At 47.9% G+C, this 26,287-nt stretch overlaps 1 protein-coding gene across 6 annotated transcripts in view; it reads right to left on the minus strand.

The window, feature by feature from the left end:
- The window catches only part of CAMK1D (calcium/calmodulin dependent protein kinase ID), a 430,651-nt gene that overhangs the window by 279,132 nt on the left and 125,232 nt on the right, over window positions 1–26,287 (minus strand). The gene's annotated exons all lie outside the window — the stretch shown is intronic.

Here is a 26,287-nt window from a genome sequence, read left to right on the forward strand (position 1 = left end):
GCACAGTGCAATGAAGAGCTGAGTCTGCTGCGACAGACCAAGAAGTCAGAGAATGGAAGAAAGATCACAGGCTGACGTCATCCGACAGACCTGGAAGGGACACGGCCTGAGCCAGATGACACCGAACAGGAAGAGCCTCGTGGGAAACAGAAGCAGGCGCCTGTGTCGGGCTGTGGCTGGGATGGGTACCACTTCATGGATCTCGTTGTGTCTTAACGTCTTTCCCAGTAACAATCCTGGCATTACAGGGGCAGCCATGTGCCCAGTGGCTGCTGTTTCCCTTTGGTCCAGGACACAGAGCTGGACTCTGGGCCCTGGCCGGGCAAGTGCACATGACCATGTGATGGTGCCCTGACCAACAGAGTGTAAGTGGATGATGTGGGCCCTTCCAGGCTCACCCAGAAACAGCCCACACATGACACTCCATTCTTGTTTGCCACCTGCCCACTCAACGCAGAGGACGGCAGGTCCTAGAGGCAGGTAGTGTCACGGAGGCAAGGAGCCCAGGTCTAAAATTTGGGAGTTCCTTTGTTCCAAAAGCTAACATGACTCTAATACACCCAGTTCCCTTCTAGCTAGAGGTGGTCAATGAGATTTAAGCCAAAGTCATCATGTTAAGCTTACAGAAGACTCTTCAGAAGGGGCTGACTGGCTATGAGGCATATCTCTTTGTCCCTTGCCCCTCCTTTGCTTCGAGGATAAGGACATGATGGCTGGATCTCCAGCAGTCAGCTTGTGAGCTTGAGGAGAGACATTCTTTCTAACCATAACAAAATAGAGAGAAGGAACCTAGGTTTCTGAGTCTTCATAGAGCCACCATGCTAGTCCTATAGTCTCTATTTTCTTTCTTCCTTTTACACAAAATAATAAACCCACCATCTGTTCACACCATGGTAGTAGGAACTCTGTTACTATCTTTCAAATACACACTTCTTTACTAATAAAAATGGCCATAAGAACTACCCAACTAGAGTGGAGGGTCTGCTTCATACTGAAAAATAGCAAAAATAAGGGGGACCGTGGCCATAATACGGAGCCATTAAAACAGTGGCCTTGAAGATAAGAAGAAACAAGGAAAACTTTAAAACAGAGAGCACAAAGGGCACTGGGCTCTTACGGTAAACCCAACTGAAAATCAGCCTTTAAAAGGAAAAACTCGAGCTGGTCCGTCTATGAATGAGCACTGCATCTTATTCAGGACGGTGCCCAGGAGGTGGTACCCGGAGTGATGTGTGAGATGCAGCCTTCCTTTCAAACAATCTCATAACCAGACAAATGATGCATGGATGAGAGGGTTCAGGGCAGAGAAAGACCAACCACTGCCCATAAACAGAGACGCACTCAGAAAGGTCAGACTTGAAAAGAAAATGAATAGCATTAAACATGACTCTTTTGGCCAAGTGATCCATAAATACCTGTTGAATAATGAATGGAGGCAATGTATGTTTTTAAAGCCTACAGAACAAAGAGGAAAAGCACAAGGTGTTCTATTAAATTAAGAAAAAGAAGCCCAATTAGGAGTGGAGGAAATTAATTTTTTTTCTCTTCTAGGAGTGATTTAATTGCCCAATAATGTATCCAGAGAGAGCATTATCAAGTGGAAACGATCAGCTGGCCAGCCCAAAGCTCTCCACTGGGTAGTGTCTGGAATAGCTTCTATTGGGATGAATTGGCTTACAGTTTAGGAACCTGGTAGAAATGGCCTAGGAAAGAGAGACCCGATTCCCAGATTACAAAGCCTTGGAATTCTAGACAACGGATACAGTGCCATGTGCAGCAATATGGACAGACCTACGAAACAGTCACAGACCCACAGACCCAGAGAACAGACGTGTGGTTGCCAAGGCGGAGGGGTGGGAGGGGATGGGCTGAGAGCTGGGGATCAGCAGAAGCAAACTCTTCCCTACGTATAGGATGGATAAACAACAAGGTCCTACTGCTGACACAGGGAATGACAGCCAGTCTCCTGGGAGAAACCATCACGGGAAAGATCGCAAAAAAGAACATCTATGTATTACTGAGTCACGCGGCTGCACGGCAGACATTAACACAGCACTGGAAATCAACTCGACTTCAATCCTTTTTTTTTTCTTTTTCTTTTTTTTTTTGTCTTTTGTCCTTTTAGGGCCGCACCCACAGCATATGGAGGTTCCCAGGCTAGGGGGCTCACCGGAGCTGCAGCCACCAGCCTGTGCCACAGCCACAGCCACGCCAGATCCAAGTCGCGTCTGCGACCTACACCACAGCTCACAGCAACGCCGGACCCTTAACCCACTGAGCGAGGCCAGGGATCGAACCCGCAACCTCACGGCTCCTAGTCAGATTCGTTTCCGATGTGCCTCGACAGGGGAACTCCCAATACAATTTTAAATAAATAAATAAACACATCTTTGTCATTTGAGACAGAAAATCTCCTTTGCCTTTATCATCAATTCCCCGGCCTCTCCCAAGCACACGGTGATAACGCGATTGCTGGGAAATAAAGAAAGGCAAAGCACTGTCAGGGCAGAGCAATTTTAAGGTCGTGTTTCAGTTACAAGTACTCTTCCTTCAACAGTTTATCATTTCAGCACGGAAGACAAATCTCGAAACGAGGGCCCTCGCATGTCTTCTGTGCAAAATGGGTCTGGTTTGGCTCGGTTCTGATCACTCCCATCGCCTGGCAGTTCACAGGGATGACACTGTCACCATGTTTATCATTAGGAACTTGGTTCCAAATAATTGGGCTTCGCCTGCGGACGATATATTTAAGCAAATAGGATGCACACAGGTGAGGAAGGGCCAGGGCACGAGGAACTCCTGCGGCTGGTCATTTCCATGCATCTCACTTCGGCACAAGGCAAGGGGGGGATGAGCGTGCTCTGGGCAGGTTGCTGGAGAGAGCCTTGCTTTTGTGCCTGCCCAGGTCCCTAAGATGCATCACATCCTCCTGAAGAAAAAGAAGTCACGGCACTTCATCATCACATTACAATGGTCTCCCCACTAGGGTCCAACACGAGAATTCTGACATGAATGCAAACTGCATGCAGCTTCCACTTCCTATTCTATTCGCCACCGGGGGAGCCTGACATTTAGGCTACTTAAAGCTTGTGCTCTAATGGTTTGATCCTGGACAATCCCAGACTTCTGATCACCTCACTCTCCAGGCTAATGATGGGAGGCAGTTCGGAACGGCAATACAGAAAGACGGAAGGGGCTCACTAAAGTAACATACCAAAGGGTCCTTAGCAAAAGGCACGTGAGACCCACTGCCGCCCCCACACGCACAAGGCCCCAAGGATGCCGCTGATACCTCTCCTAAATCCTGTGTAAATCACAGCAGGGCTTCCAGGCCCCTCCCCCATCTGTTAAACTATTGGCATGTAAATGAACAAGGTGCATTTTCCCACCAGAAGGTCTACGTGCTGAATGGGGACCCCATCAATTTCAGATCGCCGACCGTCAGATGAGCCGCACAGACGGTCAAGTTCAATCCCTCATTTCCCAGAAGAGGAAACTGAGGTCAAGCGAGGCTGAGCGACTGGCCCAAGGCCCAGGCACTGACAACACTGGGGTGATGCTTCAGGCCAGCACTTTCCTCAGACAAGACGTCCACGTTCACCTGGGGGTCAGACAGCCCCGGGTTAGAGAGCAGCCTAACCCCATCATTCCTGTGCGGCTGCCAACAGCCTCCCGGTTCATCACGGAGACGTGTTTAGGAGCGCACGGCTTCTAGAGCCAGCCAGACCTGTATTCAAATCCCTACACCTGCACCAATCAGCTGTGCAAGTTTGAGGCAGTAACTTAACCACTCTGAGCCTCCGCTTCCCCATCCACAGAATAGAGATACGATTCCCTTGCTTAGAACGGCAATAAGCATCACGTGCCTATGTAGCATAGCACGTTATCCAGCTCGAGGCATCACAACTGGGTGGATAAATATCTCTTTCATGAATACGTAAGAGAAAAAAATTCAGATTTAAGTTGTTTTCATTTCTAAAGCCTCACCCCTAGGAAGCAAATGATAACGGATCTCCCTGCATCTCAGTGTAATAAACGGAGAAAGAATCTTATCCTTTCTCATCCATACTGAATTATATTCATCCTGAAAAGCTCCCGAGTACCTAGCCCTAGAGAAAAATCATTAAAACATATATTGGCTGGCGGGCTTTTTTCAGGACTTTTTCACAGCCCTGGTATTTTACAATTGTATTTGCTGAAAGGCTGGCCTCTCTTGATCTGCACTGACGAGCAGAATTTGTAAGTGGCCTCTGTCGACTGCATAAAGGAATACCGAACTCCACACAGCTCACCTCTAACGTCCTTAGGAGACAGACCAACAGATCCATTAAGACACACTCACGAACACTGGCCATCACCCATATTTTTTATCACCTAAATCAAACCATGGCAAATATAAATTACACAATCTATAAATAAAGACTCACAGGTAAGATGACCCTTGGTCCCAGTCTGCCCAGGACAAGTCCCAGTATGATTACGAGGCCCCCTCTTTCCCTCAGAAATAGCGTCCCAATCAGGACAACACATTACATGACAATTACACACACGATCAGTAAGAGTCACATACTTAGAGGCAGGAAGGGCTCAGTAGAGACTTGTGAATAAATATCGACCCAAGTGAGGCACCGTTTTGGGCAAGTTACCTGTCATCTCTGAGCATCCATTTTCTCCTATTTGAAAAATGGGACCATAATACCTATTTCGCAAGGTTATTTTAAGCATCAGAGATGTGCCCTGCAGAGCCCCTGGGACACGTGTGCCACAGTGATGATGCAATGATGACGACGATAAGGATCCTGGCACTTTGGCTCTACAGCTGTTCCTTATGCATGACAGCCAGCATTCATTGGGCACTTTACCTGCGACAAGATGCCTTCCAACCTCATGAAGTGTGATTTAGAAAATCAGGTGAATTCAGACCTTTTAAGGCTCTTCTAACTTCAACCTCCCATGACTCTACTTCCCCAAGATTTACTGGCTGGGAAAGTACTATACCTTCTGGGGGGGAAATCACTGAAAAATATTACATGTCTATTCTAGAGAATTCCATGGCCACCTCTCTGGCAAGTCACCTGACTTTTCTCAGACTTCCTACATGCTGAATGAATATACCTGCTACGTTAGAATGAGAAATATGATGTGCTCACGGCGCATTTCATTCTGAAGGTGACTTGTCCATTTATCACTCTAGTAATTTTCTAGCTGGCAGATGCGAGTGCGTGATAGGTAAGGATTGGATATTTTCATCATTGTCATCATTATCCTTGCAGTTATGTATAAGGACTTTTGAACCGGACAGCCTAGGTAGCTCCTCCATTGACTAGCCGTTACCCTGAGTGACTTACTTCATTTTCCCCCAGAGGTATCATCAAGAGTCAAATGGGAATAACACCCTCTACCAAATAAGACTACCTACCTGATAGGTTACTGCAAGGATAAAAGAGGTTAGTGTGTGCAGGGTACTTAGACCAAAGCTTGGCACTTAAAGCATTCAATAACCACTGACTTACTGTCACTGTTAATGGCACCACTGTCATCTCCAATATATATTAATTAAGTTTTTTTAAATAGCACCAAAGAGAATGCTACTATTTGTTTTTCAAAAAGGGGGAGGAGGTAAGGCTTGCAGAACTGGCCAAGATGAAGAAATAAGCCCATGAAAGTCCATCTCACCCACTGAGCACAAGCAAGATCTCTGCAGAGAATACAAAAACCAGCTTCTCAGGACGCTAAAGAGCAACACACACCAGACAGACGGAGAGGGAAGTCAAACATTGAGGAAACAAACACTGGCACGTTTCCTGGGTGAAATTTTCCTCTATTATGTCTTGGCTTCGATTCAAAGGTGGGTCCAGTCAAAGAAATGCACAGTGGGAGACGAGAACAAATATTCCAAGAAAAACATCCTCTTTCTGGCCAGATGACTAAGAAAAGGGGCCCCTAAAAACCAAGAGTGTGGAGTTTGGGTCGTGGCTCAGTGGTTAATGAATCTGAGTAGGAACCATGAGGCTGCGGTTCGATCCCTGGCCTCACTCAGTGGGTTAAGGATCCGGCGATGATGTGAGCTGTGGTGTAGGTTGAACACACGGCTCAGATCCTGTGTTGCTGTGGCTGTGGTGTAGGTCGGGGACTACAGCTCCGATTAGACCCCTAGCCTGGGAACCTCCATATGCCGCGGGTGCGGCCCTAGAAAAAGACAAAAAAAAAAAAAAAAAAAAAAAAAAACTGGAGTGTGATGAGATATCCTGGGTGTGTTTTCTTTTTATTTCTCCCTGCCCCGATCCAAGACCAGACCTTGTCACAGCCCTGCACTGCAGCTAGGCATTGTGAGAGCCTAAAAACCAGAGAAATAACCCATCTCTCTGGCTAAAGAAACTGGCAAGGGGGACTTGTGGTCTGAAGAGGCAAGGGGATGCTGGTGACCTTCGTTCTCTCGCTGCTTTGCCCTGAGGGCAGCCCCAGGTGCGGAGAGCTGCACAAGAGCATGTGTCAGGTGAAAGGGGAAAACACACCCGCCTTTCTGACCAGAAGCCCTGGGAAAGAGGACTTCAGAGAGTGAGAACTGAGGAAGATCCCACTAAGGGGAAGCTTGGGGGAAGGAGATCTGGTACATCTACGTATGAACCAATTCACATTCCAGGCTACCCTGGAGACACACGCAAGTGAAACACACCCAAGGAAACAATGGCTTTGAGAAGTAAAGTCTGATATAAAGAGCCACAAAATGTCCAAACTAACTCCCAAAGGGCACCTATGTGGGGCAGATCCAAACAACATAGCAAAAGCTTTGAAAAGTGAAGTGACCTCGTTGCTACCACCCAGCAAACGTGAGAGAGACTTGTCATCTGAGCCCTCTTGATGGACTTCCTTCTTTAAAAACAAAGAAAAATCCTTCTCAGAAGATGTGAATAAGAACCAGTGTCTCACAACACAATGTTCAAAATATCCAGGACACAATCTAAAATTATTCAAAATGGGAGGAAGGGAAACATCATCAGTAGATCAACAGATGCCAATCCTAAGATAAACTGAATGTCAGAATTATCAGACAAAAGCTTTAAAGCAGGTATTACACTCCATGAGGAAGTGGGAATACTGCTGAAATGAATGGAAAGATAGAAGTTCTCAGAGCAAAGTAAAAATTACTCAAAAGAGCCAAATGGGAATTTTAGACTTGAAAAATACAATAATTTATATATTTTTAAAAAATTCACTAGATACATGAAATAACAGACTGTAGATGACAGAGGAAAGAGTCAATAAACTGGTAGAACAATTGAAAGTATTGAATCTGAAGTTCCCACTGTGAAAACAAAGCCAACTAGTATCCATGGGGATTTGAGTTCAATCCCTGGCCTCAATCAGTGGGTCAGGGATCCAGCATTGCCATGAGCTGTAGTGTAGGTTGCAGATTCGGTCAGACTGCCTGCTGCTGTGGCTGTGGCATGGGCCAGCAGCTGTAGCTCTGGTTTGACCCCTAGCCTGGGAACTTCCATAAGCTGCAGATGTGGCCCTAAAAAGCAAAAGAGAAAGAAAAGAAAAGAAAAAAGGAAAGAAGGAAGGAAGGAAGGAAAGAGAGAAAGGAAGGAAGAATTGAATCTTAAGGATAGTGAAAAACAGATTGAGAAAAAAATTAAGAGAGCTTAAGGACTTACAGAATAATATCAAATGATCTCATATTCATGTCACTGCAATCCAAAAAAATGAGAGAAGAAAGAAACTGATGCAGAAAAAATGTTTGAAGAAAGAATGCTGAAAGCTTATCAGATGTGGTAAAAGACATAAATTCACAGATTCAAGAAGTTCATCAAACCCCAAACAAAATAAATTCAAAGAAAAGAACACATAGATAATATTCAAACTGCTGAAAACCAAAGATAAAGAAAAAATACTGGAAGCAACCAAAGAAAATCAACACATTATGTGGAAACAAAACAGTGATTAGAATGAATACAGAAGTCTTACCAGAAATGGTGGAAGCTGCAAGGCAGTGGAAAAGATCTTTATAAGATTTTAAAATTCTACATCCAGTGGACGTCTGTATCCAATAAAATACCATTTAGGAATAAAGGTAAACTAAAGACATTCTCAGTGAAATTTTAAAAAGAGAAAGAGATTTCATCACCAGAAGATGTGGTCGAAGATAAATGCCAGAGGAAGCTTGTCAGGCTGAAGGAAGATGATACTAAAAGAATGCTTAAGGAGGATGATAGCAGATCTGCAGTGACAGGATGCAGGTTTGATCCCTGGGCCAGCATGTGGGCTAAAGGACCCAGTATTGTTGCAGCTACAGCATCCGTAGCAACTGCAATCTGGATCTGATCTCCGGCCCGGGAACTCTACATGTTGGAGGGAGATCAAAGAAGAAAAGAAAAAAGAAAGAAAAACATTTTAGAACTTCAAGAATAAATGATAAATAGCTGAGTACATACATTACTTATCTCTGCTTAAGTTCTTTATAATTAAGATGGCTAGCAAAAGCAAAAATTAAATGGAGGTTTTAATGTATATAATACTGTTGTATAAAAAGGACATAGTAAAAGAACCTGTTTAGTTGTAGGAATTTCAAATTTTATTCAAATGATAAAACACTAAAAGTAGACCATGAAAGGAGTTCCTGTCGTGGCGCAGTGGTTAACGAATCCGACTAGGAACCATGAGGTTGCGGGTTTGATCCTGGCCCTTGCTCAATGGGTTAAGGACCCGGCGTTGCCGTGAGCTGTGGTGTAGGTCGCAGACGCGGCTCGGATCCCGCATTGCTGTGGCTCTAGGTAGGCTGGCAGCTACAGCTCCGATTAGACCTCTAGCCTGGGAACCTCCATATGCCGAAGGAGCAGCCTAAGAAAAGGCAAAAAGACAAAAACAAAAAAAAAAAGTAGACCATGAAAAACAGATGTGTATATTATAATTCCCAGAGCAAACGCACACACTTCAATAGAAAAAAGTTAATGGAATATTCAAAATATCAAATAATCTCAAAGAAGGCAGGAAATAATGAAGAGAGAAACAAAAACAAGAAGATACAAACAGAAAGCAAATAATAAAATGGTAAACCTATATCCAACTATATCAATAATTACATTAAATATAAATGGTCCAAACACACCAATTAAAAGATAGAGAGGTCAGACTGTATTAAAAAAAAAAAAAAAGACCCAAGCATATGCTATCTCCAAGAAACACCTACCAAATAAAGATATAAACAGAATCAAATTAAAGGGATGGGGAAAAAAAACAGACTATAAAAATACTAACCAAAAGAAAGCTGTATATCAATATCAGACAAAAGAAACTTCAGGAAAAGGTAACTGAGGAATAAGAAAGTTTGTTACATAATGATACAAGAATAAGCTCTTCAAGAAGAAATAACAATATGAAATGTGTAAGTCTCCATAAACAGGGCTTTGAAATATATGAAGCAAAAATTGAAATAGCTGAAAGGGGAAATAAATTCAACATTATACTTGGATGGAGACATGGGTGTCCCCCCTTAGTAAACTAGAGAACAAGCAGACAGACAGACACAAGGATATGGAAGGCCTGGTGAATGCTTTCAAACATTTTCACCCAACTGACATATCTAGAACCCTATACTCACCAAAAACAGAAAACACGGTCTTTTCAAGTGCATATGGAATACTGACCAAGACACACTACACTGTGGATCATAAAACAAATCTTAACTTTTTTGAAGAATCAAAATTACACAAAGCATGTTATCCGATTATAGTGGAATTCAATCAGAAATCAGCATCAGATTATCTAGAAATTTGACACATATCTGGAAAGTAAAAACATACTTCTAAATAAGCCATGAGCCAAAGAGAAGCAAATGAGAAAATATCTCAAGTTGAATGAAACAAAAATATACCATACGCCATACTGAAAATCTGGGGACTACAGTTTAGAAATGTATAGTATTAAACATTCCTGTTAGAAATAAGAAAAATCTCAGAGAGTTCTTGTTGTGACACGGTGGAAACAAATCCAACTAGTATCCATGAGGATGTGGGTTCGATCCCTGGCCTCACTAAGTAGGTCAGGGAGCCGATGTTGCCGTGAGCTGTGGTGTAGGTTGCAGATGCAGCTTGGATCTAGTGTTGCTGTGGCTGTGGTGTAAGCCGGCAGCTGCAGCTTTGATTTGACACCTAGGTGGAAACCTCCATATGCCACAGGTGTGGCCCTAAAAAGAAAGAAAAAAAGAAAGGAAAGAACTAAGAAAAACCTGAAGTCGACCTATCTAAGATTTCACCTCAAGAAACCAGAAAAAATAAGAAAACATGTGTTTACACAGAAACCTATATGCTTATAATAGCGATATTCAAAATCACCTGAACTGGAAACAACCCCAAGCCCTTCTACCAACGAATGGTTAAGACAAACTGTGACATCATGCAATGAAATATTACTCAGAAATATGCAGCAAACTATTGATCCATATAATGATATGGATGAAACGCAAATGCATGCAGCTCAGAGAAAGAAACAAGACTCAAAAAGCTACAAACTATATGCTTCCATCTATAGCACATCCTGGCAAAGAAAAACTACAGAGAAAGAGAACTATAGATAAGGGCTGCCCAGGATCGGGGCTGGAGAGAGTTTCTGATGACAAAGGGGCAGCACAAGGCAATGTGGTGATGAAAACGTTCTGTATCTTGACAGTGATGCTGGTTGGATGATTCTATGCATGTGTCAAAACTCAGAGAACTGCACACAGAAAGGTGATTTTTACTGTTCATGAATTAAAAAGCATTTTTTAAAGGAAGTTGTAAAGATACACCAATCAAGGCACAGCATCACCTATGTACCAGGCACTGCAGCAGGTACTTCTCACTGAGTGGGAAAAGTGAATTAGATAGTTTCTTCCCTCAAACTGCCAGCCAACTTTGACTAAAGCCTATGGGAGTCTAGTGCTCGTTGTTAAATCCATGCCAGGAAGCCAACCGAACCAAACGGTTACTAAAACATAATTACAGCCGTTCGCTCTCATCCAAGGTTTTGTTCTCTGCTGTTTCAGTGAGCTGTGGTCAACCACCATCCAAAGATATTAAATGGAAAATTCTAGAAGTAAGTGATCCACACATTTAAAATTGCAAGCCATGATGAGCAGCATGATGCAATCTCATGCCTTCCCACTCTGTCCCGCCCGGAATGTGACTCATCCCCAGTTCAGCTGATCCCATCTGTTAACCACTTAGCAGCTCTCTCGGTTATCAGATCACTGTCTTGGTTACCACTGCGTTTGTGTTCAAGTCACCCTTATTTGACTTAACCACTGCCCCCAAAGCACTCGAGGAGCAGTGCTGGTAATGAAAATACGCCCAAGAAAAGGTCAGAAAGTGCTTCCTTTACATGAAAAGGGGAAAGAAAGTTCTTGACTTGAAGTTGCTGAGATCTATGATAAGAACCAATATCCCATCCCTAGGAGTTCCCGTCGTGGCTCAGTGGTTAATGAATCCAACTAGGAACCTTGAGGTTGCGGGTTCGATCCCTGGCCTTGCTCAGTGGGTTAAGGACCCGTCGGTGCCGTGAGCTGTGGTGTAGGCTGCAGACGCAGATCGATCCCGAGTTGCTGTGGTCCTGGCGTAGGCCGGTGCCTACAGCTTGGATTCGACCCCTAGCCTGGGAACCTCCATGTGCCACAGGAGCAGCCCAAGAAATGGCAAAAAGACAAAAAAAAAAAAAAAAAAAAAAAAAAAAAAAAAAAAAAAAAAGAACGAATATCCCATCCCTGAACAAAAAAGAAATTTGTGCTACTATTGCTGTTGCACCTCAAAACTGCAAGAGGTGGGGCCACCGCGTGTGGGGAACCCTTAGTTACGATGGAAAAGGGCATTACATTTGTACAGTAAGATATTCTAAGGAGACCACATCCACATAACTTTGATTACAGTATAGGTATAATTATTCTATATTTTAATTATTGTTAACTTCTAACTGTCTCTAATTTATAAATTAAACTTTATATAGGTCTGTATGTATAGGGAAAAAACAGTATAATTGGGATTCATGGAAGTTCCCTCGTGACACAGTGGCTTAAGGATCCAGCACTGCCCCAGCTGTGGAACAGTTTGCAATTGCAGCACGGGTTCAATCCCTGGCCTGGGAATGTCCACATGCCTTAGGCACAGCCGAAGGTAAATAAATAAATGCAGTTTTCAGGCATCAAATGGGGGTCTTGGGAGTTCCTCTCGTGGCTCAGCAAAAAAGAATCTGACTAGCATTCATGAGGACGCGGGTTTGATCCCTGGCCTCGATCAGTGGGTTAAGGATCCAGTGTTGCCATGAGCTGCAGTGTAGGTTGCAGATGCAGCTGGGATTCTGCATTGCCGTGGCTGTGGTGTAGGCTGGCGGCTACAAATCTGATTCAACCCCTCGCCTGGGAACCTCCAAATGCCACAGGTGTGGCCCTAAAAAGACAAAAAAAAAATGGGGATCTTGGAACAAATTCCCACGGATAAAGGGGGACGACTATATTAATAATACAGACATTGAAACAAAGCAGACCTGTGAGTTGAAAGCTTGCTCCAAAGGCTTCCTACATGACTTGAGACGAGTAAATTCACTTTTCTTATCTGTAAAAGGGAAATAAAACTGCTACCTCGCTATGTACTGTGGGAATCAGTGTGTGTGTGTGTCCACAGGGCAGCATCTCGCTTGTGGTAGATGAAACTGAATGGACGTGACTATTTTTAGCATAATAAATGTCTGCTTATTGATGCAAACACATAAAGGCAGTGGCAGTGGGAGGGTGGGGATTTGAGATGACCTGAGAGAGACATTTGGAAAATGACCATATTACTGAATAGTGATTAAGTACCTTATTGAGGAAGTGGGGGAAGCTGGCAACTGGGGCCATGACTTATCTGAAATGACTGGAAAAGGCCAGGTAAAAAGGATAGGCAAGGAGTTCCCATCATGGCTCAGTGGAAACGCATCTGACCAGGATCCATGAGGACGCAGGTTCGATCCCCAGCCTCGCTCAGTGGGTTAAGGATCCAGCATTGATGTGAGCTGTGGTGTAGGTTGCAGATGAGGCTCGGGTCTGGCGTTGCTGTGGCTGTGGTGTAGGCGAGCAGCTATAGCTCCAATTCAACCCCTAGCCTGGGAACCTCCATATGCTGTGGGTGCAGCCCTAAAAAGACAAAAAAAGAAAAAGAAAAAAAAAAAAAAGATAGTCAAGACATGGTCTAAAAAGTGAGAGAAAACAACTAAGACAAAGGATGGGCTGAATGGGCTGTGTCTGGCCAGCCCAAGTGTTTTATCTAGATATCTGTGCGTTTTATCTAGATATCTGTGCACTAGTACAGCCTAGAAGGAGGAAAGAAAGAACTAGAAAGAATGCACAAAATCTTACAAATGAACAAGGACAAAAGGGCATGTGATCCAAGGGGGACCTAAACTGCTATGAAATCTGTGTAATGAGGAACAGAGCACTAAACACGAGTACCCGATGTGGGTGCTGGGGGACCTGCCTGTTAACCATCCATCCCGTGGGACGCCCCCTCCTGCCTCATGAGAGCAGGCCGAGGAAATAGCTAATTGTTGTTAATATCCACAGTCAGGAAACCCTGAGGATGCCACACTGCTCTCCAGCTGAAAAGCACTCTCGGAGCCCGTGTGTCATCACCTCATCACGACAACCCAGAGAAACTCTGATCTCTCCAGGACCACACAGGGACAAAGGCCTGGGAACAACAGAAGGTACCACTGATGATGCCATGAGGATCCAGCGAGGCCCACCAAGGCCACCAAGGAGGCAAGATGAACAAATGCTGGATCCGCACACAGAAGATGCATGTGGACACACACCCCCATCCGCCACTCGGGTTTTCACTTCTTCGAGTTTTCACTTGAAATAGAGCATAAGGTGTCACTAAGCACTTTTTAGGAAGTCAAGGATCCTGACCTCAAGAGGCTCACCGACTCTTTTTTTTTTTTTTTTTTTTTTTTATTTTCCCACTGTACAGCAAGGGGGTCAGGTTATCCTTTTTTTTTTTTTTTTTTTTTTTTTTTTTTTTTTTATTTTCTCACCGACTCTTAACAAGCCTTCCTTGGCTGAGCTGCGGCTCATTCTGTTCTTGATCTCACGACTTCACGGGCCAGCGGTTTAGGCTCTTACAATATAACTCGGTGTCTTCTGCACGGCTCATGGGATTTTCTCACATCCCATCCCAAGAACCCAAAAGCTTCACAGATTGACTCTCCTGCAGCAAGGTGGCCAAAAAATGGACAAAGAAAAAATTCCAGAAAGATCCAAAGAGCATAACTTGAATTTGCCACGCACTAGAATTATTTACATGGCACTTACATGTTGAGGAAGACCCTAGAGCCGATTTAAGGTGGACGGGAAGACGTGCGTAGGTTAGACGCAAATACTGCGCTGTTTTACCCAAGGGACTTGAGCATCTGTGAACTCGATATCCGTGGCGTCCTGGACTCAGTGCCCAGGGACACTGGGAGCTGAAGTGAAGGTAAACAAAGCCTGCTGGGGTGGGTCCTTCTATTACGGGAACTGTCAACACCAGCCCCACGGCGCTTTGCTTGTTTTTCCCCTCGAGCTCTTTGAACAGACTGAAATCACCTGGACCAGGAAACCTTTTTCCCTTGGATGTGCACAAACGCCCTGATGAGCTTTAGCGAGCTTTTAGGAGCACGGCCTTTCTCTGGGTTTAACAAAATGTGCAGAGGCTGCGTCATGCACGCTCCCAGGCTCCAAGACGTGGAGAAAGCGGCAGCCAGCTGGAAACAAGGACTAAACACCACGGTGGCGGCAAGGAGGCCAAATCCTGGAGGCCAGAAGGAAGCCTTATCGATGGCAACGAGATAGGCTCTGTTTCATAACAGCGCCGGCGCTGGGAATGAGCCCCAGATCTCCTGATGGGCAGGTGCAAAAAAGGAGGCTTTTGGCTGAGGCAGGTGGTGGAAACTTCCAGGTGATCTGAAACCAGAGGCAGCTTAATGTGGTCTGTGCACACAGAGTGGAAAAGAATTTCCAAACTCACATGGAGATGAAAAGGAAGGAGAGTTATTGAGCATGGCGGGGTGGAGAGAAAGTAGAGCTGATTGAGATAAGAGACGCCGCAAGCACAGCAGGACGGCTTCCTGATAAGCAGGGAGAGCTGGCTCTTAGCCGAGGTCCTGTCTGTAGCGACAGCTCAGAGAGAGGGGCGGTCTCAGGATACACCTGATGACCTGCTGATCAGCTGGGGAAAGAGAGGTCTTAGGATACACTTGCTGGTCGGTTGGGGGCGTGTAAGAACCCCATGGGGGGGAGGCGCTGTGAGGAGTGGGCCGAGTCAGGTGCTGATAAGGGTCGGGTAATTCTTGTTTTGGCCAGAGGCTTTGAGTTCAATCTCCTTGAAGGGGCCTTGAAGTCCACTTAAGGCCGTGCTTGCTGGGGCCCTGATGAAGCCCAGCGGAACCCCAAGGGGAGTTATCCAGCCCGCCCGAGTGCCTCTGTTGGGAAGGGTTTTATAAATACGTTGATGCATGGACCCATTTTGATTCGTCCTTGTCCTCTCCAGCCTCACATTAGGGTTTGGACAGAGTTACAATCCACTGGGCATCTTATCACACCAAAATATGCCAGGGGAGAATGGCGGCTGCGTCTAGCATGTTCCATTGTCTTTCCCACGGTGCCTCCCCATTCTCGCAGGCTTCCTCCCATCTGCTCCATCAGCCCAGCGAGGCACACAGGGTGTGGCCCCAGCCCCGTGTCGCAGATGAAGACACAAGAAAACGAAACCCAGGCAGCCTTTTAAGTCATGTTAGCAGAGGGGGCTCTCCGTCCACGGAGTTCAGATCTGCTCTGCTCGCTGCCTGAAGATGCTGCCGCTGGCGTGGTGAGAAATCAGAGGCAGTCATTCTCAGGTGCTGTGCCCATCCGAGAATGAGAAGCCTTCTGTGTGGCCCGAGGGTTCTCTGTACTGATTGTCCACAAATCACCCACAAAGTGGATTTTTTAAAAAAAAATACTAATGTCTGGGCACCACCCAGCGATTCTGATCCAACTGGACTGGAACAGGGCCCAGGTAGGTGTATTTTTTTTTTCAAGTTCCACCAGGAGATTCTAATTTGCAGCCCCCAATGAAAACCACTAGCCTGCAGGCCTTGCCGGATCATATATACCTGAGTGGACCAGAGCGTTGGATTGATAAGCCATCAACAGCAAGGAAGGGAGCTGCTCAACTCAAAACCCAGATTCGCCGCCACGTACAGTACGTGGAGGTGGGGAGACAGCGGACCCCAATGAAGGAGAAAACAATCGAGCTCTTGGCAACGAGGGGAGCTGTCACCTGCTCATTTCAACCATGCACAGCCCGTGGTTGCTGAGGGACGGAGAAGTCAAGGTCAGACCCTCCTGCTTCAGTATCCAGGTCATCAGCAAGACCCCTTCCCACCTTCGGTCTCCCTTTCTGATCAGAGAAGAGGGAGCATTTTGAAGGAGGGAAAATCCAGTGTGTACGTGCTGCCCTGTGAAGGCGTCTTGAAGCTTTGCTGGCACCACTGGTCTGCACTGAGTTCACGGCCACCGTCTTCCTGGAGAACGGATGCCCAGGAACCCAGAGAGGGCCAAGCCTCTATCTGCGTCCCCTGCATCCTGCAGAAGGCATCCTCTGATGCCCTCAGCCATGGCCAGAATGAAACCACACTGGTGACTCCAGGAAAGGACTGAATTACCAGGTGGAAGCGAGGCCGCCCGGGGAAGCTGGCCTAGACCCAGGGACCACACGCCTCTCGGCAAGTGGTCCGATTCTGCTTCATCCCCGTGCAGCCACCTCAGTGGAAATATGTTCCACTCTCAGCCGAGCGTTTCCATGAAGGAGAGCTCCTGGGCTGGGTGACAGGAAATGACTAAAGGAGATCTTAAGACAGTGCCGCTTCCCAAAGCATCCAAACTGAGCAGCGTGGCTCTGAGTTTAGGCCAACGGGACCCAGGGATGCCGAAGGCTGGCGTGGGATTTACATTCAGGCTTTTCTACACCAACACAATTTCTGTTTGAACGTCTAAGGGTCTTTCCTCCCATTATAGAGAAAGCAGACAACAAGACGGAATGGTCTTCTCAGCCATCCCAGCACCCAAATGGAAACGAGCATCCAGCCAGGGGACCTGCAGGGAATTGGAGCAAAACCCAGACCTTTGTGCGATTCACCTGATGCCCGGCAGCTGCTTCTGACCCACAGTCACTGAGTCCCCAGAGACTGGAGGACAAAAAGTCCACCATATTAGCACAGCAGCAGGGATCTGCTAGCACCTGTTGGGGAGCAAGGATCACTGAGACGTCACACTGGCAAACCTCAAAGTTTGGGAAGAAAAAAGTGCCGTGGTCCCGCCCACGTCCAAGAGACGCCAATTCACATCCAAAAGGAAACTGACAATCCATGCTCACTTGTGTCATGATAAAAACCACACCGGTTTGGTCCCACACTGGTTTATCATCATTCTTCCTCCAAGAGCAGGATCGCAGGTCAGGAAATGGCCATGCATGTGCCTGGCTTAGGGTAGCAATGGGTCCACTGGCCACAGGCAGGTGCTGCCTCTGGGTGGGTGGGGGCCCTTCCTATGAGCAGCCGCTGAAAGGAAAGACCTGCAATTAACCCAGCGAAAGCGCTCGCCAGCCTCTGCATCTTGGCACGTGCTGCTTCCTCCTCTGAGCTGCTTCCTGCATCTCAGAAAACGTAATAGGATGGGAATGGCCACAGCTTCTGCACCCACACCCTCCCTCAGAGATGACACCCACTCCACCAGAATCGCCAGCCCAGTCTGGGGCAGCGGGGCAATTTTCCAGAAGCATTCGGGTTGCTTATAAACTCAGTTTCCTTGAATAATCTCATACAGAACCTAAGGGCCAAGGACATTCTTGATTTTACGACTTTGGCTGTGACGCACAAACTAAGTTAAGTGGGTCCCTCCCTTCTTTCTTGGAGTTATATCAACTAAATACAGATCAAGATAAGGAATTCAGGTGGAAGGGGATTTGGGGGAGATAGAAGGGGGGTTAATTGTGGAAAAATAGACGCAACATAAAATTTACCATCTTAACCTTTTTTTTTTTTTTTTGGTCTTTTTAGGGCCGCACCACAGCATATGGAGGTTCCCAGGCTAGGGGTCAAATCGGAGCAGTAGCCACCAGCCTATGTCAGAGCCAGAGCCAGAGCCACGCCAGATCCGAGTTGGGTCTGCGACCTACACCACAGCTCACAGCAATGCCGGATCCTTAACTCACTGAGTGAGGCCAGGGATCAAACCTGAGTCCTCATGGATGCTAGTCGGGTTCATTAACCACTGAGCCACCATGGGAACTCCTTTCTTTACCGTTTTTAAGTGCACGGTTCAGTGGTATTAAGTACAGTCATCTTGTTGGGGAACCATCGCCACCATCCATCCAACTTGTTTCATCTTCCCCAACTGAAACTCTGACCCCTCCAAGCAGTAAGTCTCCGAGCCTCCAGCCTCTGGCAGACACCAACCTATTTTCTGTCTCTATGAATCTGATGACTCTAGGGACTCTATATAAGTAGAATCAAGCAGTGTGTGTTCTTCTGTGACTGGCTTATTTCACATAGCATAACGTCCTCAAGGTTTGTCCATGTTTTCACCTATGTCAGAATTTCCTTCCTTTTTTAGGGCTGAGTAATAGTTCATTGCATGGATCTCTGTATCTCATTTTGTTTATCCATTCATCTATCCATGGGCACCTGGCTTCATTTCCCCTTTGAGGTCCTGCAAATAATGATGTCTTAACTTTTGGGGGAGTTAGCCTGAGGAACCCAGATGACAAATAGAGGGAAACAGCACAGAATTGAAAATGAGGACTTCTCACTGCGGGCAGGCAGTGACTCGAGAATCAGGAGCCCAGAGCCATTTTTCGGGGGTGTCCTGGGACACCTGTTAAAAGGTCTCGTAGAGGCACAGGATCAGACAAACAGGAACAGAATGCAGGGCTCTGCACTTTGCAAGCTCCCCAGGAGACACGCCAGATGAGGTGAACACGCAACACTGCCTGAAGAGAAAAGAAGCAGTGCCGGTTCTAGAAGCCAATCCTGAGACGCATCCACATTCCCACAAAGGAAGGATCAAAAGGAGCCACTGCCGGAGACAGGACAGATAAGTGCGTTATGCAGAGAAGCCGCAAGGGACTTAACAGCAGTAAATGACGGGTTCGGAAATGGCGATAAGGGCCCAGCAGAGGGGAACCAGCCTGCATCGGGGGGCTCTGCTTGGCGGATTTCTGGAAACCAAAATCTCAGGGTGCCACTAGCTCATACTCGGCACCTCTTTGCCAAGCTGGAAAAGCTGCCTTTTCTCCAGGTGCCCTCTTGGCTGGAAACCTACAGAAATCAGAGCAGCTGCTGGGCTTCAATCAGTCTCCTATAGTGCTCTCACCCCATCATTCCTGGAAAGGGAGCGATGCAATTTCCTGGTGTCAGTGGGAAATGATCTCTCGGTGGAAACCAGGGCTGAGATTCCCGCTTCATCTCTGTGAGCTTGCACCTTCCCCCACCTGATGCAGAGAAATTCCAAAGAGAAGGGGTGCCTCGCCGTGGCTGGACATGCCTCATTTCTCAGGACAGGGTCCTCCAAGCCACAGCCTATACCAGGCAGACATCAGCCCAGCTGCCTTGGAAACCTGATTTCCACGGGACCAGGGCTTCCAGGGTTTTCTTAGCTTCTTGGCTAAGAACTATGAGGAAACAGAGCTGCGAGAAAAGTCCAGGTTGAAGTCACATTCAAACAGCAGCTGCAAGGATTTCAATGCATTCAAAATTCATCCTCATCTAGCCTTAAAAATTGTGTTTCCAGAGTTCCCGCTGTGGTGCAGGGGTTAAGAACCTGACTGCAGCAGCTCAGGTCACTGAAGAGGCATGGGTTCAATTCTCAGCCCAACCCAGCACGTTAGAGATCTGGCATTGCCACAGCTGTGGCTCAGATTCAATCCCTGGCCTGGGAACTTCCATATGCTATAAGTATGGCCATTAAAAAAAATAAAGTTTCTTTTTAAACAACTATTTTTGTTTTTAATTTTCTGCTTTGTTTTGTTTTTACAAACAACACAAGCGGCATATTTAGGATAGGACCACATCTTTGAGGCAAGTTGGTCCGGTGGAAAGAAATTTTCTTCCTTGTGTTCTTTTGTAGCTTGGTTTTCTGTTTATTTGAGATCTAGCCTCTTCACATATTTTACAGGGCACCACACAGTGTTGGAACCACATGTACAGTGCTGGACAGCAGACCCCCCAGAACTTAGGCATCGCACATAACTGAAACTTTTACATCCACTGAAAAGCAACTCCCATCTCTCCCTCCGTCCAGCAAGCACCTTTCTACCCTCTCCTCCCGCGAGTCTATTTTAGACACCTCTGTATGTAAGTGGAGTCACACAGCAGCTGTCCTGGGACTGGCTTATTTCACCTCCCATACGGTCCTCTGGGTCCTTCCCTGCTGTCACAAACGGCAGCACTTCCTTCCTTTTTTAGGGCTGAATAATATTCCACTGTGGGTTTACAGCACTTGATCCGTTCATCCATCAATGGACACGTGGATTCCTTCCATGTCGTGGCCATTGCGAATAATGCTGCAGAGAGCATGGGGGTGCAGAAAGCTCCGCGAGATCCAGATTTCGATTCTTTGGCTAGCCTGAACATTTTTAATGAGAGGCTCAGCACTGTAACAACCTGATACCTCATCTTTCCCTATTCATGACTGCGGTTCATTCCAAACAAACAAAAAAAATGTTTCTAGTTCTGCCTGCCTCTGGGGAACATCAAAAGATTGCTTTGTTGTTCCCTTTCATTAATTCCACAAACACTGAGCTGTGCTAGGAACTAAGAATATAATGCGACTGCAAGTAGACAGGGTCCCTGTCCTAGGGCTGGCGGGTCCCCAGCACTGGCTCCTGCAGGGTCTCTCCTGATGCTCACAGCAACGCCAGGAGGCGAGCGAGGAAAGCATACCACACCCATTGCACAGATGAGACAAGAAAGGCGTAGGAAGTTAAGTGCCTTGCCAGCCCTTGCACACTGTGCGTGTCACAGCGCTTGAATCACCTAGATGCTCCTTTCTTTGACTCTCCGGCTCTCATACAAAAGAGAATTCTGGGGGGAAATGGTAAATTCTCACGCACTGCAATGTGATGGGGGGAATGGAACCATAGGGAGGAGGACAAGGAGGAAGGCAGCCGCCGGAAATCGCTGTTTCTATCAGAGCGGCTCTTCTCTGCTCTGTCTTATTAGTAGGGGGTACACGCCCGAGCTTGCAGGGCTGGCCTTGATGGAGAACAAACAGCAATAAAGCCTCAACGCACAGAGGAGACCCAATCTTGCCGGGAGAAGCATAATTAAATTCTCATGGAACAGACTCTGCCGTTGCCCCATTTGCTTTTGCTATTATGTATTCTTGGTTTGCACCACCGTGCTGAATAAGCAAAAAGGACGGAGACCCTGCCTGTGAAAAGCGCCACTTTGGCTCCTCCTGGGGGCCAGAGACATGCCCAGTGGACCGCCTGGGCCAGGGCAAGTCCCCTCCGGAAAGGAAAGACCCATCTTCCTGATACCGCAGCATCGGGGAGTTTTGGATCCACCTTTGAGAAGCGTCTCCATCACAGGTTTATTGCCTTTGAAATGACAGAGCAGGCCTTACACAAACGCTGCCTACCTACCCACGCTGCGTTGTGCAGAAGGATGTCCATTCCCCAGGGGCCTCGAGAGAAAAGAGGTCCAAAGCTCTTGGCTCACCCCAAGTTCAGTTCTTGAAGATGCTTGAGAGTGCCCCGTCCCCGCGTCCAGAGGCATGCCACCAGGTGGCCGGCGCCGCCACCACGTTTCACGTAGCCCCACCACATCACGCAGCCTCTCCACCGACCCTGCCCACATGCTCCCTGCTTTTGCACCAATCGGGATCTGATGGGGGTGGTGATGATCAAGATAAACAGGAAGCCAGAAGAGAACCAAAGGCAAAGCCACCTAAGACTGAGGAACAAGGGGCCCGTGTCCACAACCGCTCTGCAGGAAGCGGGCAGAGGCGAGATGCCAGGCCCAGGTGCGCTGCTTCGTCTCCATCAACCACCGAAAGTCCCGACCAGTGACGCTTCTGTCCTGCCTCCGAGGGATGGGGCCCGCACCTCAGGACAACATCTGGGGGGACAGGGACGCAGAGCGGGGTCACGCAGCTCCTCTCCTGGGAGGGGAGAGAAGGGGACAAAGGGTCTTTGGCAGAACACATGTGCCCAGAGGCTCGCAAACCCGTCCAGTGAACGCGGGAAAGCAGGACATATACGGGGTCCTTTTTCCGTATCAAAGCCACCCAGGTGGCCTGAGCCAGGAAGTTCGAGTCTCCTCGAGAAACACCAACTGTCCTAAGGCCAGTGTTTCACCTGCTTAGGAACATGGATTTTTTTTCTTTTTTAAGGCCACGCCCGTGGCATATGGACAGGCTAGGGGTCGAATAGGAGCTGTAGCCGCCGGCCTACACTCGCAGCACCACCAGATCCGAGCTGCATATGCGCCCTACATCGCAGCTCACGGCAACGCCGGTTCCTTAACCCACTGAGTGAGGCCAGGGATCAAACGTGCATCCTTACAGACACTGTCAGGTTCTTAACCTGCTGAGCCACAACGGAAACTCCAGAACCTGGATTTTCAAACCCTGTGCCTTTAACAAATCCTGGCTTTGCAGGGCTGAGAGAGAACATTCTAATATGCTCTTTGGTTCAGCAGAGCCCCCAGCAGGAGCCGCGGGCCTAACTTAGAACAACTGGCCCCAAAACAGAAAAGAAGACTGTTAGGAAACACAAAACTAAAGTATCAGAGTAAGTCATCACTGTCAGTGACACCTCCATCAAATCCACTTACACATTAGAGCAGGGCCAGCCCAGCTCAGTGGGGCCTGACTCGAATTTTCTGTCTGGGGAGAAGATTCCTGCTCCCCCCGGCCCCTCCTCTCCCTTCTGCCCGGCTGCCCTCCCTCCCTGGTTAAAAGGAGCCCAGGCTGCCAGACGGCTCTGACACATGCCACCCAGAGGGACCTGCTCTGGGCTGGAGGCCGCTCCCAGGCCTTGTTTTCGGTTCATGCATCTCATTGAATGTATTTAAATACATTACACACGGCCACCCGGCTGCACAGGCGGGGAGAAAAGCAAGCGCTCCTCCTGTGGGCCCCATGGCACACACGCGCACACACACACATATGCAAACATATATACACACATGTAAACACACACGCACATGTATACACGTGCACATGTACACACATGCAAACATATGCACACTATGCAAACATACATGCACGTGTATACATGTGCACACATGCAAACACAGTGTACATACATATACACACATACACATGTACGCAAGCATACCCCACACACCAACACACATACACATGTACGGACACACCCACACATACACATGCAAACACATACACATGTGTACACACATATACACACGCACACCTACACATATGCACATAGAAACAAGCATACACACATACACAGTCACACACACACACACACACACACACACACACAGACTGCAGAGATGCTCACATTACGAAAGAAACAAAGGGCCGGTTCCCTCTTGCAGCAAAGGTGGGCTCTGAGGAGAAAAGGATGAAAACTCCCAGCCCCCAGAGGATGCCAGCACATGAAGTCTCCAACTGCCAGCCAGACATGGGGTCCAAGGCCCTCCTGTGTCACCCCCCCCTCGAATGTCCCCTCTCCTCCATCCCTGCAGCCAGCTATGGGGTCAGGCTGCCCAGCCTCGTGGAACAGGAGCTGCCGCCACTCTGGAGCAAAGCCAAGTCCACACTCAAGAGCAAGTGTCCTGGGGTCCACCTGGAGGGTTCGAGCCCAACCTGTCGCATCCCTATGGAGCCTTGGGTGGGTTCTGAGCTCTGCTCCCAGTTCCTGCTCCATAAACGTGGGTCAGGACAGTGCCTACCTTGCGCCAGCATCAAGAGAATAGAATGCGACCTCATGTGAGGCTTAGGACAGGACCTGCCCAATAAAGGCTGGCTTCTGTCACCCAATCCTGCCTCACCTCCACTAAGCCAGTGAACCAGGACGCCGCTCAGCCTGCACCCAGTTCTCTTATGGGTAAACTGAGAACAGGTCCATGACAGCAACGTTCCTTTCCGCTCTCACAACGCACTGCCATCCGATTCTCCATCTGCTGCACGGCCTCCACCTTCCCTCTAGAGTCTCCCACCTTCGGGCCAGCCTTTCGCTCACCAGTGTCAGAAAACCCTCCCAAATCCATGTCCATCACAGCGCGACTGCCCAGCATCCACTCGGCACCTTGTGGTCCAAACTCCCCCTCGGCCTGGGCTTGCCAGCAGCCTGCTTACTGCACCCTCACTCCTCCCTCCAAGCCTCGACCAGCTCCCGCGGCTTCCCTTCCCCTCCTCCTCCAGGGGCCTAAATCCTCCTCCAGCACAGGGTCACGGTGGGTCCAGCCTGATGACCTCTCCCCTGTGACTTCCGCTCAGTGGGCTTCCCTCCATGCAGTCATGCAGTCACACCGGGACTGCCCACCTGGGCGTTATCCTGCACCGCCCTGACAGCGTCGCAGGGCTTTTGGGGGGCAGACCCTTGGGACACACCAGGGCTTTCCCAGGTCGGCACGACTCACCCCAGGTTGGATCATCCTCTGTCCTGGGGGCCACCCTGTGCCCCTAGGGTGTTCAGCAGCACCTCTGGTCTTTACAACCACTAGACAACAGCAGCAGCACACAACCCCCCAAAAGTCCCCTGGGGGTAAAATCACCCCTAATTGAGAATCACCAGGATCTCCTATCTCTTTGATTAAACCATTAGCTCCTGGAGAACGGGGTCCATGGGCTGTCTTTTTCTACGATTTCCTCCCAGCACCTAGCACAGGGCTGCGCACACAACAGATACCACGGAAATACTTGCTGGAGTGACCTCGTGTTAAAGCATGTGGCAGGATAAGGGCACAGCACAGCGTTAGGCACAGGGCAACCCAAGTGCCCAGGGAAACCAAGTCTGCAGCATCTGCAAGCTCCCCGATGCCCTTACTCTGCCATAAAGGACAAGCAGATTTTCTGAATCACTGCACCCCTGCATGACTTTTAGTCAGTAGAGGATGCTTCGACTAGAGCAGGGAAAAACAAAAAACTCAAGATAAGGGCAGACCCTAGGGCACTGTTCACAGAGAAAACCATGAACTCAAACGAAAAGGGACTTGCTCCCACCTGTTAGGCTGGGACTACAGGGCTCCACTCTCTCTGCTTCTCCACTGCGGAGGAAGCAGAGTGGCTTTGGGCTGAGAAACTGCGGGGAGAGAGGAGTGTGGGCCGCGGGGTCAGCGGGGCCTCGATGTGGAGGCCGGTGTGTCAATTATGAGCCCAGACACCTCTGGCCAGGGCCCTGGAGGACCTCCCGTTTCGTGGTCTGTGAAGGGAGGAAGGACACGCGGAGCCCAGCAGGTTCCCGTGAGGCTTCAGCGAGCCATGCCGGGACGGCCTGCACAGAGCGGGCATCGGATGATAGTACGATGTCCCTGTCTTTGTCCTGCCCAGGGAATTCCACGCTGATCCGACCCACCAAACAAAGGCAAGGTGTGGATACCACGCTGAAGCTTCCTGAGAGCTCCTTCCCTAGACCCCGTACCTGCGTGTCCTCTGAAAGAAAGCCTGACTCGATGGGAAAACGGCAGAATGTCCCAAGCCATCTGTGTGACAGATGATGCTAAGTGTGGCCCGAGTCACAAGGTCCAGGATTGAGCCAGGCCCAAAAGCCTGGTCTCTTCCGCTCTTCAGGCTCACCTCAGAGATACTGTGTGTTTGGTTCCAGAGCCCGAACACAAGCCAATATTGCAATAAAGTGAGTCACTAAAATTGTTTCAGTCCCCAGCAAATATAAAAGTTATGATCAGGGAGTTCCCACTGTGGCAGAGCGGAAACGAATCTGACTATCACCCATGAGGATACAGGTTCGATCCCTGGCCTCGCTCAGTGGGTCAGGGATCCAGCATTGCCCTGAGCTGTGGTGTAGGCCACAGACAAGGCTTGGATCCTGTGTTGCTGTGGCTGTGCTGTAGGCTGGCAGCTGCAGCTCCGATTCAACCCCTAGCCTCGAAACTGCCATATGCCATGGGTGCAGCCTTAAAAAGCAAAAAAAAAAAAAAAAAAAAAAGTTATGATCGCTCCATACTGTCCTTACGTATGCAATAGCATTATGTCTAAAAATACAACCTTAATTTAAAAATACCTCATTCCTATGAGAAAAAGAACATGAATTTATATATATAAATATATAAA

The sequence above is a fragment of the Sus scrofa genome, chromosome 10, assembly GCF_000003025.6.
Source record: "Sus scrofa isolate TJ Tabasco breed Duroc chromosome 10, Sscrofa11.1, whole genome shotgun sequence".
Classification (NCBI taxonomy): Eukaryota; Metazoa; Chordata; class Mammalia; order Artiodactyla; family Suidae; genus Sus; species Sus scrofa.